The sequence below is a fragment of the Prionailurus bengalensis genome, chromosome B4 (assembly GCF_016509475.1).
Source record: "Prionailurus bengalensis isolate Pbe53 chromosome B4, Fcat_Pben_1.1_paternal_pri, whole genome shotgun sequence".
Classification (NCBI taxonomy): Eukaryota; Metazoa; Chordata; class Mammalia; order Carnivora; family Felidae; genus Prionailurus; species Prionailurus bengalensis.
This window is the reverse complement of record NC_057358.1, coordinates 48,422,526-48,442,562: the sequence shown is the minus strand read 5'-3', so window position 1 is coordinate 48,442,562 and position 20,037 is coordinate 48,422,526. Positions and strand designations below refer to the sequence as shown.

General features: G+C 38.5%; 1 protein-coding gene across 2 annotated transcripts in view; it reads right to left on the bottom strand.

The window, feature by feature from the left end:
* The window catches only part of PDE6H (phosphodiesterase 6H), a 183,811-nt gene that overhangs the window by 68,845 nt on the left and 94,929 nt on the right, over positions 1 to 20,037 (bottom strand). The window lies entirely within an intron of this gene.

Sequence of the window (20,037 nt, the reverse complement as noted above, 5' to 3'; positions counted from 1 at the left end):
GTTCGAACCCCACATCGGGTTCTGTACTGACAGTGTGGAGCCTGCTTGGGATTCTTTCTCCCTCCCTCTCTGTCTCAAAAAAAATAAATAAAATTAAATAAATAAATAAATAATAAAATGTAGGTTTTATTGTTGCTCAGGCATGGTGAAGCCAACAGACCAGGAGGCAATTGACATTGAAAAGATAGTTTGTTATGGTTTCCAAGAGGGGGGAACATGCCATACCATGGGGAAGGACCAGGGTTGGTCAGGAGGCAGAGGGACCAAGGGGAAAATATAAGCAATAGCCTTTATTGTGCTTTGTGTGGGAAGGAACAGTCAAGGCCAGGTAAGCAGGTTTAAGATTGGCTGCTTTGAATAATGTCATCTGTCCCTAGCTGTCCAGAACCTGGTCCTGAGGTGATGAGAGCAGGTGAATAGTGGATCAGAGTGTGAGAGCCCAGTGAGAGCTCAGTTAAAGCAGGTTTGGGAAGGTATGGTCTCTGGCTTGGTTGGTTTGCATATGAAAGACAGCCCTGGGTGAGTTGTTCACCATCTCTGTGAATTAGCTAGCCTTATGAGGAGCAGTCTCTCCAGGGTCAGCAAGGCCCCAGACGTCACATCAAAACATCAGAAGCACATGGTTAACACAATACTCTCACATTCATCTGTCATAGGACTCCTCTCCCAACTCACCTAGTTTGGTCCTGCTACAAGGGAAGGCATGTTGTTTTCTTTCAGGCCCCTGTTTATACATGTTTACCTTGAGTGGATGGGGGCAGGGTGGGTGCTAAGTGGTGTATTGTGAGGGAGCAGTTTATTGATTCATAGTCTCATCCAGCTATTTAAATACTTACTAACCAAGTATAAGTGTGCCAAGCAAAATTGCTTCCTAAGAGAGAAAAGTTAGCTGTACAATAGGGACGTTTCAGTTATAGTAACAACAGGGAGCAGGGAGGCCATCAGACTGACTATAGGTCATGGCCAGGAGAGGGAGGAGAAGGAGAAGGACAGGAGACTGGCAATAAACCAAGAAGTCTCAATGTTAGGGGAAGAGTAGCCACAAAGAAAAATAGTCTGCCGCAAAAGCGAAGAGGCTCATCATGGACAAACTATTTCACAATGCGTTTGGAACCAGCCCTATTTATTTATTTTACCTTTCTGAAAGTATCTGGTTTTCTAAGCAAAGAAAAATAAAACAGGGAGTGGGATGTATCTGACCCATGCTCCTAATTACAGTACTTTTACATTTCTAGAGCCTAGAAAAAGGAAGAACTTAATTAAAAACCTGTTTTGAGTTTTGAACCTTTGGAGAAAAAGTACTCTAGAAATCAAACAAATGAATTTTAAAATTCTACCCCTGTAAATTTGAAGGGGAGTCCCCACCCTTCAAATCATTTCCATGATAGCCCAGTGTCTCCCTCTTTTCTTTCCATTCTGTCATTGTTTCCATGGGCTTGACAATGAAACGCCTGAGTTACACCAGGAGTAAAGGTAAGGAGGGGACAGTGAAGGGCGAAGGAGTTAAGTTACTTCTATAGGTTATGAAAAGTGTGGAATCCAAACTTGAATGTTTCATTATCCAAACAGTTAGTTACACTAGTCTTTTTTTTAATTGAAGAACAATTGACATAAAATATTGTATTAGTTTTGGGTATAAGGCATAATGATTTGATCTTTATATACATTATGGTCACTGCAAGAAGTCTAGTTATTATTTGTCACATTACAATATTATTAACTGCATTCCCTGCGCTGTACCTTACATCCCATGTCTTATTTATTTTATAACTGAAAGACTGTACCTCGTAATCTCCTTCACCTACCTTGTCTCCCAATCTACTCCATCCTTTATATGTAGATAAGTGAAATTGAATGGTATTTGTTTTTCTGTCTATTTCACTTATGTAATTAATAGTCGTTAGGTCCAACCATGCTGTTGTAAATGGCAATATTTCTTTCTTTTTCATGGCTGAGTAATATTCCATTTTATATATATCACATCTTCTTTATGCATTTACCTACCAATGGACACTTGGGTTGCTTCCATATCATGGCTATTGCAAATAATGCTGCAGTGAATATAGGGGTTCATTTGTCTTTTCAAATTAGTGTTTTGGTTTTCTTCGGATTAATACCTAAAAGTGGAATTGCTAGATTGTATGGTAGTTCTATTTTTAATTTTTTGAGGAACCTCCATACTGTTTTCCTTAGTGACCACACCAATTCACATTCCCACTGACAGTGCAAAAGCATTCTTTTTTCTCCACATCCTCATCCACATCCAGTTGTTATTTTGGTTCCACTAAGTCTTAATAGCAGGATATAATTCTACATTAGGCCCACTGGTCTTAATATGGGAACATATGGTGTTAGCCTAGGCTTGAAGAAGAAAAATAGAAAAGATCTGACATAATTCTAGCAGTGGTGACATAAGAACTTTGAAATTAAAAAACATGTTGTGTTAGAGGTTATGTTTCCCAAGAAGAAGACTCTGAGACTAAATTTCCTTGCAGGAAGTTTATTGGCGAGTACCCTAGGGACCTGTGGGGAAATGAGGAATGTAGGATTGGGGAGAAGGAAAAGTTGGGCTATGACACAGTCACAACAAGGGCTCAGATTAACTCATGGGCATATTTAGTGCTGGGATGTACTTGCAGAGTTGTCTAAAACTGGAGAATGGGGCCAGGCCTTTATACCCTCACAGTGATCGCTTGATGCAGGCTGCACCCAGGAAAGGTGTGTGATCACAGGAAAGGCAGCTCACCTTAGCAGAGGGAAATCTCTGTGTTGGAGGTCGGTGAGTGGGATTCAGCTAAGAGCTGAATCGATACAACCAGCAGCTGGGCGGTCATGGTCTGAATGTTTGTGTGTCCCCAAAATGCATTTATTAAATCATAATGCCTAATATGATGTTAGTAGGAGATGGGGGGTCTTTGAGAAGTAATTAGGTCAGGACAGTGAAGCCCTCATGAACGGGATGAGTGTTTTATAAAAGAGACTCCAGAGAGATTCCTTCCTTTTCTCCCATGTGAAAATACAATTAGAAGTCTGCAACCCAGAAAAGGGGCCTCATGCAACCATGATGGCTCCCTGATCTTGAACTTACAGTCTACAGAACTGTGAGAAATAAATTTCACTTGTTTATAAGTCACTCAGTCTGTGATATTTTATTATGGCATCCCAAACAGACTAAGACATAGGTGAAGAGTGTGTCTGATCTAAAGAAGTTGGGGGTGATCTATGTGGCTCACCATAGTATCTACTGTAGTAGATGGAACAGTGTTTTCTTTCAGATTACCGTAATCACTGAACCAATGCAATGCAAAAGAATGAATTTATTTATCAAATAAAATACGTAGTACCTTCACTGAATCAGGGTTGGGGCAGAACATATGACCATGTTGTCTTCACTAAAAGGATTAGAGTAGGCTTCCAGCGGCAGTACAACATGATCACTCACTCATTCATCCCTTCATCAAATATTGATTGAGTACCTCTACCATGAGATGAAGATGGACCAGAAAACAGATGAGACACCCAAAGCATAATGTTAACTTCACCTCTTCCCATCCTCACCATCTGGTTCCCCAGATGGGTTACAGGACAAACACGAAGTTCACTGGGAATTTGGGAAGTGGTCTGAATTTCTAATATACTTAGTAGATATTCAAATATTTTGATGATGGTGGTCATAATGCACATCAACAAAGAGAAAGTGAAAACTTGAACAGTAATTAGTGGCTGTGCAAAAATTGATGTTAGGCTTAAGTCTAAATTGTGACCGTGATGCTTATTTGTACCAACTAAATTTTGTGCACCCAATCATATTTCTTGCTACACATCTTTTCCTTTTTTATCCAAAGTTGTTAGTACCTTATCTTGCTATCTCCACTTCCTGCCGCTCACTTCCTCACATCAACCTTCTTGCTAATAATTACCACCCAGTAGTCCATCCTTTATTGCTTTCCTACGAACTCATGGCCTCTGTCTTTACTCCTTCCTCTATCTTCACCTCATCCTAGGGTGTTGCTCCAGGTCACTGGATGGGGCAGAGATTGAATCAGGTTGAGTTATAGTATCAAGGCTGAGTACAAAGGAGTGTGGTCAGGGAAGGAAGTATCTGGAGGGAAGTGGTATACACTGAACAGTATATCGAAAGTTTTGGCCCTGTCCTGAAATCTCTACACTCCACATCAGGATCATAAGAATCTCACTGCTCTCAAAGGGCACTCCCCCACACTTTGGCAAATAAACCATAGAAAGAGTAACCCTCACTCCATCACACTTGGGCAAATATGCCACAGAATGAAGGTAGGAAATAATTACTTGTGATCTAATTCCTCAGACCTGCAGCCTCTCTTGGACTGACTCATTCTGTTCACGCCACATGCTTCTTTCCTTTCACACCACAAATGATATGCCAGGGCTGGAGATGGAAGAAGCTAGTCAGTCAATAAAGGGAAATATTAGGTGTTCACAGCAGGCAGGTAGTTTGTGGTAAGGTACGTATTTACGTGACTGTGAAATGCAAGAATGGTAGTGGCCAATAATGTGATGTTGATCTGTAAGGTGAGGGCCAAGGGTCAAAGAACCACTGCTCCCTTGGGGTCAGCTCGTGTTTGGGAAAGAATGGTAGCCAGTGAGGTTAAGGCTGGATATAATTATGGAAGCCACACCAAGTGTTAAAATGGCAATTTACTTAGGGCTACAGTTTTAGAACTGTCATCAGCTTATGACCTTCTAGTTCTCCTTCCACCTTCTTATTTTCCAATTTGCTAAATTATAGAATATTCAAGTTCATCAGGGTTTCCTGAAGGAGAAATTCACCATTTTCCAATCTGTGTGATTTTAAGTATATATCAGTATCTTAGCATAACAATTTCTGAAAAACTCAAGTCACGAAACACAATTTCCACATAGTTCTCAAATGTCTGTTTTTAAGCACAATGTTTTCAATTTCCAGTAAGAGATAGACATTTTAAGAATAAACTTAAAAGGACTTTGTCGCTAGATGACTAATGAGTCAATGAGGAAAGCTGTGATAACCATCAAGCAGGATCTTAAAAGAGATGCATTTGGAATAGGCCATATATCAGTTACAGTTATTAGTCACCAAAAACAACAGAACCCAAACCACAGCAAAGGCTGTTGTGTTTGTGGAGCTAATATTAATTTCTCACGCACTTCTAAGAATTCTTGACCGCGATTCTGTAAAGGACACATCCCTTAAATAAACAGATACTAAGAAATCCATCAAGATAAAAGATTTCATTTTTTTCTCCCTCTAGAGAGATCAAGCCTCTAAGCTCAGAGAGAAGTGGCCATAGTTGTAGGAAAGGGAAAAAAATTTTAAGTGAATGGGAAATCTAAGGAAAAAGTCACTTCTCTAAGCAACTATCTTTTCCATCTGTTATTTCTCTGCTCTGCACTTAAGAGACTATTATGAGGTTTCATTTATTTAAGGCATCTCGTCTTTTATAATCTGTCATAGTAAAATGATTGTCCATAAGAGGAGAAAGGTATGGAGTACTGTTCATCACAAAGAGGACTGTCAAAGGATCTGCCTCTTTAGATGTGAAGATTTAGATTTTAAAATAATGGCATCCAGAAAAAAGTGACTCTTAGGATTCCAAATGCCATACGTCTCTTCAAAATTGACCCAACGTGTTGAAGCAAATTAACTAACGAACGTAGGAGCACCTGCACTTTCCAGCGTCCATTTATTGTACAACTGGTCTAATTCATACTAATGGAAGGAGCGGGGACAGTGTGGCCCTACCATTAGGAAAGCTGAAACAGTTGCGACTTCTCCATTAAGTTTAGCACGTCCCCCTGGGAATGTGACTGTCTTATTTTCCCATTCCCATCACTTTCCCACTCCATTAACATGTGAAATTGAGTTAATTTTAACTTTCTATCTCCTCACAAATACATAGCAAAGATAAAATGAAGTGAGGAATGGAAAGCACTCTGAGATGTAAAAACACACACTGATTTTGGCCTGGACCCAGAAACTCCTCTGAACAAGCGCTCTACAAACACACACACACACACACACACACACACACACAGACACACACACACACACACGTCCCTGATGCTGAAACACTTCAGCCTCAATGGCTAAGAAAGGGAGAGAGCTGTGCAATCCTCCAACACACAGTTAATCTAATTGATAGACTTGGCTCTGAGAGTTTATGGTCAAGGGTGTGCAGACTGAAATGTCTCCACGTTTATTTTCCCAGCCCAGAAGAGCCAAGAATGGAATCTCCTCATCTGTAGGTGCCGTCCGACAGCACAGGCATACCGTGGTTCGAATGTACTTCTGTCATGGGCACAGGAGGACATCTGACTTCTCCAAGTCTCAATTTCCTCCACACAAATAAGGGGATGAAGGAAATGACTGTAAGGGTTCTTTTCAACTCCGACATTTTGGGTTTTGAAAATTGAAGGAAAAGGAGGGCAGAACTGACTAGCTCACATCCTGGGCGCCAGGCCAGACATTCTACCTCCCCATTGTCTCCTCATAATGAAAATAACTTTGGTTCAGTTAAGGCCAACACAGCCTACATCTCCCACTGGTTTGTAAATCAGCCATTAGACTCAACTCAAAAGCGGCTGATTCTATTTCTGTCTGGCTTTCGGTGCCAAAGCTCAACCCCCAGTTTGTTTGGTTTTAATAAATTTATTCTGTTGTTGCGGACATTGTGTAAAATGGAAAAAACAAGTCTAGACTGGTTTGACTTCAGGAAGTTTGGGCAGGGTCTCTTTATTAAAAATAAACATCCTCCCTCTTTCTTCCTTTTCACTCTTTTCTCACAAATCTGCTCCCCAAAGCCCTCAGAATCTGGGGCTCCTCTATCTGATTATTGCCCCAGATCCTTGAAGAACATCTCAACCCCTTCATGAATAATATCACCAACAATACAAGGAATTCTTTTTTTTTTTTAACGTTTATTTACTTTTGAGACAGAGAGAAACAGAGCATGAATAGGGGAGGGGCAGAGAGAGAGGGAGACACAGAATCTGAATCAGGCTCCAGGCTTTGAGCTGTCAGCACAGAGCCCGACGCGGGGCTGGAACTCACGGACTGCGAGATCACAACCTGAGCCGAAGTCGGACGCTTAACCGACTGAGCCACCCAGGCGCCCCAATACAAGGAATTCTTAACAGAAGCTAACAATAATACAATTTGGACACGATAAAAGATGAATTACCTGAACCCTGGTAGGATCTTTTATCTTCCGTTTATAAAAGTTAGCACATGAATCCCAGTGAGGGAGACCCATTTTTATCTGCATCTTGCAGTCTATTTTTTGGCACTCACTGCCCTTCTAGCTTTAATTAAGGATGATGGTCTTCATCACTTCCTGTTCCAACAGGGCACTCAGTTCTACAACGCGAGCCAGGATTGAGATCGCTTTCAGTTCTCTCTCTTCCACCTTTTAGAGAGTTTCCTTTCCTCTCGAATCTGCCTCTTCCTTTTCTCTTCAGAAGATTATGTGAAGTGCTATTAAAATGTAGGGGTTTGTGATTAGTGAAGTTCACAAGGGACTTGCCAAAGAAATCACACTAATAATTATTTCTAGTTCTTCATTTGGAACAAATATCTGGAAGAGCCTGGTGGAAGGCAATGTATCATGACAGGCACATGGGCTCTGGGGTCAGACAGTCTGAGTCTACAACTTATTAACTGTGTGAACTTCTCCAAGTTTCTTAATTCCTCTGTGTCTCCTACAGCGCAAAATGGGAATAATAACAGCACTAACCTTGTAGGTTTATTGTGAAGATCAGATGAAATGCCACAAATTAAGGACTTGGAACATCACTTGGCAACAGAGTGAGCATCAATTACTATCCCTGAGGAATATCCCAAAGGGGGCAGACGCACACTTCACAAGCTTTCTTTGTTTTTCCTTTTCTCTTCTAGTTTGTACTAAGGTACTAACTATTTCTACACAGAATATCTGCTGCGCCTTCCCTAGTTGGAAGCCTGTCATTAGCCACCAAGGGCCCTACTCAAATGGGTCTCTCTAGAGGTCCCCTTGGGCCTCTGGGCAACCTGAGTGCATGATACTGGCCTTAACCAATACAGCATTGATCATATCTTGTTGCCACTATTAATTTACTAACTTTCCTTTAAAAGCATATAGCATACACAGAAAATTGAAACATAGTTTAGAGATCTCTGGGATACATCCAAAAACCTGTTTTATACATTTCTTTCCACCACCATGTCTATGGTAATCTGAAAATGTACGAGCGTAGAACAGTGACAAGTCAGAAAGAGAATCCACAGAATTTGTCTTTTTAGTTTAGAAAACTAGCTTGGTTGCCTCCAAGAATAAATTTGTTAGAACCTCTAGATTTTCTCCTCTTAAAAACTTCAAAACCATATATATACACATATATATATACACACACATATATATACACATATATATACATATATATACACATATATATACATATATAGGTACGTATATATGTACATGTATGTATATGTACATATATGTACATATATGTATATATGTGTGTATGTGTGTATATATATATATATATACACACACACCACACACACACACACACAAGACCATACAAATTAGCCCCTGCTGAACAAGTTAACTTTTTGGAATTTATTTATTTACCTAAAAAGCTTTTGGAAAATTATACATATAAATTAGACATTTTACTGATGGAAAATTAAATCAGGGAGGTGGGAAGAAGTGTTGAAGTATGATATAAGAAAACTCTTTTTTTTTTTTTTTTTTTTTTTAGTGAATGGTGTGTGGCACCTGGGTGACTCATTCGGTTAAGCATCAGACTCTTGATTTTGTCTCAGGTCATTATCTCACAGTTCGTGGGTTTGAGCCCTGTGTCAGGCTCTACACTGTCAGCACAGAGCCTGCTTGGGATTTTCTCTCTCCCTTTTTCTCTCTCTGCCCCTCTCCTGCTTGTGTGCACACTTTTTCTCTTTCAAAATGAATAAACTTCAAAAAAAGTTTGTGAATAAGAAAGAAAAAAAGAACGGTGAGGGCAAAAACAAACAAACAAAAAAGATGAAAACCAAAAACCAATAAAGAACCTGGAGCTTTTCCCATTGAAATGAGGAGGCATAAAATGTGGGCCTCCTCCTTTCCAATAGCCGCCTAGCTATTAGCTACCTAACGATCTATCTATCTATCTATTTCTCTCTCTTTCTCTGGTTCCCATGTGCAATGGCTCTAAGAATGGCCACAGAAGCTCCAGGAGATAGGTAACATAAACTGTGCAACCAATTCAGATTAATCAACTCAACAGATATTCAAAGGGAGCCTGGAGTGATGGAAGCCAAATCTGAGTTTTAGTCTCAACTCCAGCGTTTACTGGTTCTATCTTTGAGCAGGTTAACCTTTCCAAACCTGAAATGGGTGTAACATACATACCTGGAAAGGTTTTTATGAAAATTAGAAATAATGTAGGTGAAATATCTAGAATATAATTGGTACTTGATATATAATAGATATTATTATTCTTATCATTACTATTATTTTAAGAAATCTCTACACCCAATGTGGGGCTCAAAACCATGACTGCGAGATCAAAAGTCATAGGCTCTATCCATTGAGGCAACCAGTAGTCCTTATTATCATTATTATTACAAAGTACATAAAGCAATATAAGCAAAACATGGTTATTACTCTCAGAAGGGTTTAAAAGGACTAAACTCAGAAAAAAATCAGAAAAACTTCTTGAAAATATTGGAGAAAAGAGAGAAAAATGCTTAAAGATGTTAAAGGCTGCAAAATTTACCTCCTAACACAAACATACTACAGTGACTGGGCATTTTTATTAGGAAATAGATTTTGCTCGGTTAGTCTCAGGCCAAATAAATACTGTATCAGTGGTGACACATGACATGGGAATTGAGCTGGTCCAAAAGAAACAAGCAGGATTTAAGTAGACAGAGAGGAAAGCATTCTAAAAGAGGGGAGTGGTGTGGGGCAAAGGGACACAGGTGTCTGAGATAATCCTGAGCCTTTAAACACCCACTTCCCAGAGCCAGTGGAAGAAACTTCTGACAACATTACTTTATTCAGAGCTATAAAAATATTAATATCTTTAATATTCTTGTATCCTAGGCTCAGAGACCTGCAGCTAATCTCTTGACTTCTTGGTACATTTTCCATGTACAGCCTGGAACTCTACCTTGGGACCCAACATTTAACGTTGTTCCTCTGGTGCTATCTCTTGCTCCCCTTTCCTTGATAGTAATTTGAACTTGGCCCTTACGTAGTGTCTTTTTCTGGTCCCTCCAGATGATTACTCAGCCTGATCCCATGAGGCTATTATAGCCCAGATTAATGCCGAGTACTTGGCCCCTAGAGAGGGAATGGAAAAAGACATGGAAAATACAAGATATTTGTAAATTAATTTGACTGAGGCAGAGCATTTGGGAAGATGAGTGGTTAAAAACGTTGGCAAAATCTTCTGCAAATTGTAGAGTTCTTTCCACACTGCCTCTCTCATAAAACACGTTGTGTCTGCCAAATTATATTAGCTGAGCAGGCCCATGGTCCACCAAAGGCTAAGTGACAGACTGAAACTTTGGGTCTGAGGTTATGTCAGGTCACTGAACTAGGCAGCCAAAGTCAGCATCTCCAGAGTGGGAAGGGCTTTCTCTTGTCTTCTTAAAGGGGAGTATTTATGGCCATATTCATGTTTTTTACAACAAACCCAATTGTAAACCATCATTTAAAAAGTGATTTAGCAATCTTTTTAGTGTGACTTGGTCAAATAACAAATATGCATCGATCGCCTACTCTGAGCAAATCATCCCAATGAACTTGTGTGTTTAAACTCTCTCTCTATAACTCTATTTTGTTGATATTGTGCAAGACATTTATTGTTTGGTTTTATTATTATAACTCATGAAGGAGTTAGGAAATAGTAAGCAAAAAAAAAAAAAAAAAAAAGACTCATCTCCTTCCTCCATCCCTGAGTACAAAGCAGCTCATTTTATGGAGGAAGACAGGTAGGAACCCATTTAGGGAAAGGTATATTTTCATTTACTTTGAAAAATACACGTGTTTTATTTGAGTGGGCTCTTGACTCCCAAATTTGCATTTCCAGCTCAGATCAGACACTGAACACCAACCACATGCTCTACATCTCTATCTAGGTATCACAAAAACATCTCAATTCATTCTCATTTCTCCCTAAAACTGTGAACTGCTCCAGATCAGCAACAATTGTATAATCTAGAAACAAAGACACTGTCTTTGACGCACGCCTTTGCCTCTACATTTATTGGTTCAACATTACCTTGTAAGTAACTTCTATGTCCCTCCTCCTTTCCCTCTTTCCAATGGCATCTTATATTAAGCTACCATCACCCAGCACTGAGTTTCTACAATGGTCTTCCAAATAGATCTTCCTGAATTAATTCTTGACCCTTTTCAATCTATTCTCTATACGGCAGCCAGACTCATGTTTTTAAAACAGTATTTTATTATGTCTTCCTTCTCCTTCTTAAACTTCTTCAGTGGTTTTCAATTAGTTTTAAGATTTAAAAGTGTTAGGGGCGCCTGGGTGGCTCAGTCGGTTAAGCGTCCGACTTCAGCTCAGGTCATGATCTCTCAGTTTGTGAGTTCACTCTCGGTTTGTGAGTTCACTCTTGGTTTGTGAGTTCAAGCCCCACATCAGGCTCTGTGCTGACAGCTCAGAGCCTGGAGCCTGCCTCAGATCCTGTGTCTCCCCATCTCCCTGTATCTCGGCCCCTCCTCTGCTCATACTCTGTCTCTGTCTCTTGATAATATATAAACATTAAAAAAAATTTTTTTTAATGTTAGACCTTTGGCATTTTCACCTGGTCCTGCCTAATTCCCAAGACTTATGTCTTTTTTTTTCCAGTTTTATTGAGGCGTGACAGACAAATAAAATTTGTATTTATTTAGGCTGTACAATGTGTTTTTAATGTGTGCAAAATAATGACTTAAATATGCATGTGAAATGATTACCATAGTCAATTAACTCATCCATCCCCTAACATAGCTACCTTTGGGTGTGCGTGTGTGCAAGGAGAACACCTAAGATCTTATGCCTTCGGATGCACAAAGCCTCATTCCACCTTACGATGTATATAGTTACTGTAGTTCAGTTTTTCTCTTCCTATTTTTACTGCCCCTTTTATGCATTTAACTCGTATTTATTCTTCAAATTGCAGACCAAACATTCTTATTCAAGAAATTTTTCCTAACCTCTTAAATCAACCTCTAGATCCATTGTCATGTAGTTTCTTAACTTGAAATACTTTTCCTTCATAGCATTTATTGAAGTTTATAATTATGCATTTTTCGCGATCGTCTCATTCAATAAGGCTGTGTGTTCCACAGGATGGAGATATATCCATCTTGCTCATTCGCATAGCACCACACTGTGATAAACAAGTGTTGGGAGTAGATGGGGGTGGGCTGGTCCAAGGGAACATTTAAATATAAGTAAGTGAGGGTGCCTGGGGGAGCTCAATAGGTTAAGGGTCCCACTCTTGATTTCGGCTCAGGTCATGGTCTTCACAGGTTGAGCCCTGCGTTGGGCTCTGTGCGGACAGTGCAGAGCCTGCTTGGGATTATCTGTCTCCCTCTCTCTCTGCCCCTCTCCTGCTTATGCTCTATCTCTCTCTCACAAAATAAACATTAAAAAAAAATTTAAACAGAATTTTTTAAAAAATGACCAAATGAGCTTCACATCTTGCAGTACAGGTACAGGCCCTCCAAGCAATTCCTATAATCTTTCCATTTCTTCTTAGCATTTACCCCTATCTTATATAAAATTATTTACTTATTTTTATTAGTTTATTATCTGTCTCCTCTGCTGCTAGTACCTACACATAGTATTAGCTTGACAAATGGATGGTGTGAACAATGAATTAAAGTGAATGTTACATTAAAACAAAAAATTTTAACGAATCAATTCGAAAGAAATAACTCATGCCACAAAAATGAATTTGTGCCCCAGGGAAGAAGGAAATTATGTCTATAATTACAAATCAGTATAAATGTGTGAGGGTGGTCAGTGTCTCAGAATAACACGTATGACTGGAAAGTGGAAATGAATATCTGGAAAGGTAGCTCTGGAGAGAGCGCTGGGCATAGGAAGAGGCTGTGCGAATTTGCAACCACGTGGATGGAACTGGAGGGTATTACGCTAAGTGAATAAGTCAGTCAGAGAGAGATAGCAGATGATTTCACTCATATGTGGAATCTGAGAAGCTGAACAGATGAACACAGGGGAAGTGAAGGAAACATAAGATAAAAACAGAGAATGAGGCAAACCATAAGAGACTCGTAAATACAGAGAACAAAATGAGGGTTCATTGTGGAGGGTGGTTACATGGGTGACGGGCATTAAGGAGGGCACTTTTCGGGATGAGCACTGGGTGTCATATGTAAGAGATGAATCACTAGATTCTACTCCTGAAGCCAAGACTACACTGTATGTTAACTAACTTGAGAATAGAAAATAATAATAAATAAAATAAAGGAAGTGGCTGTGAGATATGTGGTTACATTATTACAGACGTTGAATGCATCTCCGTAAACCTCTGTTGTTGCTGTTGCTATTTTAATAAGGGGTAAAACTAACAACCAGTAGACAAAGGAAGGGTGTGATTAATTAATCTTTGGTTGTATTCACCCCATTTCACCACCTCAGTGAAGAATGAGCCTCTAATACCTGTTCTGCCTTTTTTATATATCCTAAGCAGCCTAAATGTTGAAACCCCACTATGGCAGACCTATGAGCTAGGTGAGAGTATTGGGGCCATTTTTCTAGGCTTGATTGAGCTTTGAGGCTTTTCAGAGGCTAGAAACATGAGCAGCACAGACTGACCATGGTGACTCATGCCAATACCTCATTCTTTCCATTGAGAAGTTGTAAAAACAAATCAACAAATCTTCCTGGCTCTAGAATCTGAAGTAGGAAATGCAGTGTGTATGCCCTGGCACAGACTGAACCTGGCTAACTCCTGACGAGGCTCTACTGCCTTGAAATGCAGGACTGCCTACATTTCTGCTACTGTGACATTTGAGTAACTAACTGAACCATTTTACATTCTTTTTTTTTTTTTAACTTATTTATTTTGAGGGAGAGAGAGAGACAGAGCAGAGGAGGGGCAGATGGAGAGTGCGAATCTCAAGCAGGCTCCAGGCCATCGGCAAAGAGCCTATCGTGGGACTCAATCTCATGAACCATGAGATCGTGACGTGAGCCGAAGTCAAAAGTTGGATGCTTAGCCAACTGAGCCACCCAGGCACCCCTGTATTCTGGGTTTGTTTGTTTGTTTGTTTTGAAAAGTATATCAGGGACATCTTTGTACTGAGAGTAGACAGCATCTAGGACTGTGTGTAGCACACAGTTAATATGCAACAAATACTGTTGAATAAATGAGTCAATAAATGACCAGAAAGAAATTCATGCAGTAGCATAGAGGGATTACATGGATGCTTGTTGGTATCTGGGTTTATATCCAAAAAATGTCTCCCATGAGAAATCAAAAAGTTAGGTCTACTCTGAAGATGGGTTTGAACTCTAAATGTATACTACCTTTGTATCTAAGAACTCTCAAGTTGATGAATTAGCGCAAAATTCTGCCCCCTTGGGCAACTGCATAGAAACTAAAACAATTCGGGGAGCCTGGGTGGCGCAGTCGGCTAAGCGTCCGACTTCAGCCAGGTCACGATCTCGCGGTCCGGGAGTTCGAGCCCTGCGTCGGGCTCTGGGCTGATGGCTCAGAGCCTGGAGCCTGTTTCCGATTCTGTGTCTCCCTCTCTCTCTGCCCCTCCCCCATTCATGCTCTGTCTCTCTCTGTCCCAAAAATAAATAAACGTTGAAAAAAAAAAGAAACTAAAACAATTCTGGAAAGATAATCTAATGACTTGGCTGATTAGGATTCCTACAAAGAGTAGCCCAAACAAGGTAAACTCATTATTCAAAGAGACAAAATATATGAGGGAACTCATCAACAGACATAAGAATCAAGAAGAGGGGCACCTGGGTGGCTCAGTCGCTTAAGCGGCCCACTTCGGCTCAGGTCATGATCTCGCTGTTGGTGAGTTCGAGCCCTACGTTGGGCTCTGTGCTGACAGCTCTGAGCCTGGAGCCTGCTTCTGATTCTGTGTCTCCCTCTCTTTCTACTCCTCCTCTGCTTGCACTCTGTCTCTTTCTCTCTCTCAAAAATAAATAAACATTAAAAATTTCACTACAAAAGAAGAAGACATTAGTGAATAGGGGGAAATATTTTAGTAAGCTACTTAAAATTCAGTAAAGAATTCAGTAAAATATTTTAGCAAACTACTCAGAATTTGGTATGAAAGAGTATTAAGACACATAGAGGATAAATTGAGCATGTCCAACACCAGTTAGTAAAAGTTGAAGAAACAGGCGTGAACGAAAGTGAGACAGAGGCAGTATGTGAAGAAATAACGTCTTTGAAAATGCCATTGAAGAAAAGCATGAATTCATCACATGGCTGAAGCGCAGTCCTGAGCCATGTAAATAGAAACATAAACACAGATACCCATGTCATAGTGAAACACAGACCACCAAAGAATTAAAAGAAAAATCTTAAAATCACTGATGAGAAAAGGCAACTGTTAGACTGACCTCAGATTTTGCAACAGTATTGGAAGAAGCCAGAAGGTAATGGAAAAGCATTTGAAAGTACTAGGAAAGCAAATTTCAAACTAAAATTTTTATTTCTAGGTAAACTATCACTTCAGAGGAAGGACAAAATACACAAATATATTTTTGGATGAATACTGTAATTTGTTGGCAATGTATTTACTTCAGAAAGTTGTACAAAGAGAGGTGAAATTGAATGCAAGGAGATTGGAAAACAAATGTGTAAGTCAAAACAAACAGTGGGTATCTAAAACATTAATGGTAACTGTGACTAATCATGGGAATAACTTAATTGGCATTAGACCTTTTAATCACCAAGCAAACAAAAATAATTTAATAAGGCCAACATTAGAAAATCTATTATTGTAACCCATCATATTGAGAGATTAATGAGAAGATAATCTGTGATATTGCAACACATGAAAAAACAACCTTATATGTATAATTTAAGACCCCTCTTGGTTTTAAAAATAATAACTCTTAGCAGACTAAGATTTGAAGAGAACATTTTCTCCAGATAAAGGATATTCATTTTTTAAAAATCTATAATATATCACATCATAATCAGGGGGAACGTGAGAAGCATTTCCTTGCAAGTTAAAAACAAAGAAAAGATACCTACTATCTACCTTATTCCTACCAATGCAATAAAACAAACAAAAAATCTAAAATATATTTTTGAAAAGAATATACAAAAACAGCATTGTCAATATTTACTGTTTATATTTGCCTACATAGAAATTGAAGGAAGCTATAGACAAATTTTTAGATTAATATGGGAGTTAATTAATATGATAATCAATATGATTACCGTGTTATAAAAAGAAGGTTTTTTTTTTCTGGAGTCTGCTTTGGATTCTGTGTCTTCCTCTCCCTCTGCTCCTCCCCTGCTCCTGCTCTATCTCTTTCTCTCTCAAAAATAAACATTTTAGGGGCGCCTGGGTGGCGCAGTCGGTTAAGCGTCCGACTTCAGCCAGGTCACGATCTCGCAGTCCGGGAGTTTGAGCCCCACGTCAGGCTCTGGGCTGATGGCTCGGAGCCTGGAGCCTGTTTCCGATTCTGTGTCTCCCTCTCTCTCTGCCCCTCCCCCGTTCATGCTCTGTCTCTCTCTGTCCCAAAAATAAATAAACGTTGAAAAAATAAAATAAATAAATAAATAAATAAACATTTAAAAAAATTAAATAAAAATAAAATAAAGGGTATTTTTTAAATCCTCAGTGTTCCTAAATACACCAGTAGAAATTATATTTAAGTGTCACTTTTAAATGCCATTCACAACAACACTGAAAGTCATAATAAATCAAACAAAAGATGTTCAAGATCTTTACGGGAAAAAATGTAAAATTTGTATAAAAAATATAAAATCAACTGAAGAAGTTTTAAAACATGTCATGGCCATGGATGGACAGATTCAATTTTCTAAAGATGTCATTTCTCCTCAAATTTCTCAATCATTTTAAATAAAATTCCAAGAAAAATCCCAAAAAGATTTTAAATAAAATTTGACAAGGCTAATCAAGAGTATATGAGAAGCCAAAAAGCCAAGCATAGCCAAAATAATTTTAAGAAAAGGAGAACACTTAGTCTTCCAGACAACAGAATTATTAGAAGTCTTAGGAAATTGTAAGATTTGTTATGGCACAAGGAAAACAGGTACATAACAATACAGAAACCAGAAACAGTTCCTCTTTGAAGGCAGCTTGAGAACATTGCAAATCAATAAGGAAAGGATGTACTGTTACATAAAAGAAGCCAGGACAAAAACATTTCCAGATGAATTAAAGATTAAATGTGAAACATGAAAAGTAAAATTTTTAAGAGATTATCTTTATGACATCTCAAAATTTACAACTGGAATTTTTATTGGGATCGCACTGACTTTATAGATTAAGTGCAGGAAAACTGATATCTTTATAGCGGAAAATCACGCTATCCATGGGCATGGAAGTTATTTCCATCTATTCAGATTATCTTCCATCACTCTTGCTAGAGTGTTGGCATTTTCTTCATAGAGAGTCTATGTAGTCTTGATTATATTAATTCAAAGATACCCAACAGTTCTTGCTGGTATTATGAAATGTATTCCATTTTCGTTATATTTTTCAGTTATTTCTGATGTAAAGAAATGGTATTGTCTTTGTCAATTGATCTGTGATAGGCAAGTTTGCTAAACTCTCATGCATTCTTTTTTTTTTAATTTTTTTTTTCAACATTTATTTATTTATTTGGGACAGAGAGAGACAGCGCATGAACGGGGGAGGGGCAGAGAGAGAGGGAGACACAGAATCGGAAACAGGCTCCAGGCTCTGAGCCATCAGCCCAGAGCCTGACGCGGGGCTCGAACTCCCGGACCGCGAGATCGTGACCTGGCTGAAGTCGGACGCTTAGCCGACTGCGCCACCCAGGCGCCCCTAAACTCTCATGGATTCTAATAGCTTGTTGAATGGATGATTATTTTTTATGTGTTTTGGGTAACATTGTTTCCAAAAAAAATAATAAAGTTCTTTATCTTTCTCTCCCCATCCAGTCCTTGTTTTACTTCTTTTCTCTCTGTATAACACAGGTCAGGCCTTCCGGTTCTGTGACAAACAATAGTGATGACAGTAAACATACTTTTCTTATCCCCAGTTTTAAAGGAAGTGCGTTTTTACTTTCTGCATTAAGAAGAATGTTTCCTGGGGGCGCCTGGGTGGCTCAGTTGGTTAAGCGTCCAACTTCGGCTCAGGTCATGATCTCATAGTTGGTGAGCTGGAGCCCCGCATCAGGCTTTGTGCTGACAACTTGGAACCTGGAGCCTGCTTCAGTTTTTGTGTCTCCCTCTCTCTCTGCCCCTCCACTGCTTGCGCTCTGTCTCTATCTCTCTCCCTAAAATAAATAAACATGAAAGAAAAAAAAGCTATGAACCATTAAAAAAAAAAAAGAAGAAGAATGTTTGCTGTGAGTTTTTGGCATATAGCTACCAATTTAACGAATTTCCAATATATCCCTAATTTGGTAAGATATATGTAATTATATGTAAATTACATCATGTTTATATTTATAAATACATAAATACAAAATCAGTATAAATATATATATAAAATCAAAAGCTATACATCACCAGCTGCTTTTTCTGCATCAGTTGAGATAATTACACACTTCTTGTCTTTGGATCTGTTACTTTGGTGAATAACATTGATTTATGTTCTAATGTTAAAAATGCTTGCATTCCTGGTACAAACCTACTTGATCAGTATGTAGACTTTTTAATATTTTTAAGACTATGTTAACTAATATTTTATTTTAGATTCTAGTATCCACATTCATAAAATAGACCTACAATTTTGTTTTCTTCTGCAGTTTTTAATTTGGTTTTATAATGAAGAACTCACTCATAAAACAAACTATATATCTTTAACACTCTTAAAATTTGGCAGAACAACTTGTATAAGATAGGAACTATTTCTCAAAGGATGTGTATGTCTGAACTAAAAAGCCATCTGGGCAGGGGGTATTTTGGAGGGGAGATATTTGGTTGCCATTTTCATTTCTTAGATGTTTAATAGTCTGTTCAAATTTTCTATTTCTTCTCGTGCCAGTTTTGGGTTTTCTACTTTTGTGTTTGGAGAGATATTTCTCTTATTTATCTTTCAAACAATAAGCTTGGATAAATACCTCCTATATTACATTTTGCTCTATATTTTATCGATTTCTTATTGTATACTTACTGTTTTGTTCCTTCTTTTCTTGGGTTTTTCTCTTGCTCTTTTTCTCATTTTCCAACTCAGACTGCATGCTTAGCTCACTTGTTTTCAGCCTCTTTTTTTTTTTTTTTTTCTGATTAATGCCTGTAAAGCTATGCATTTCCCTCTCGGCACCAATTTGATTGGCTCTCACAAAACTTGATACATAGTGTTATTATTATTCAGATCTAAGCATTTCTTTACTTCCTTTAATCCTTTATTTCATTTTTTTCCTAAAGATTATTTGATAATATGTTTTTAATTTCCAAACTTTTGACTTTTTTTAGCTGTCATTTTGATATTAAATTCTAATTTTACTGGATTATAATCAGAAAATGTAGTCTATATAATGTTGGTACTTTGGAACTATTGAAGCTTCCTTTGTGTCATGAAGTATAATATTTTTCAGAATAGGATAGAAAAACAAGTATTCTTTGGTGAGCAGTTTCTGAGTTTCAAAGAAAGGTGTATGTGTTAAATATCCAGTTTTAGAATTTGTTTATCCCTGAAATTCTGTAACTTATTGCTTGATCTTGTCCTAGGTTGCCAGGTTGAGTGTGCATGCAGTGAAATGTTAGGCGTGCTCATGTTCATGATGGTTATGTTTTTCTGTTCTACTGGTGTTTTTTTTTTTTCCAGTATAGAACATACTCCAGTGTCCTTTATGATATTT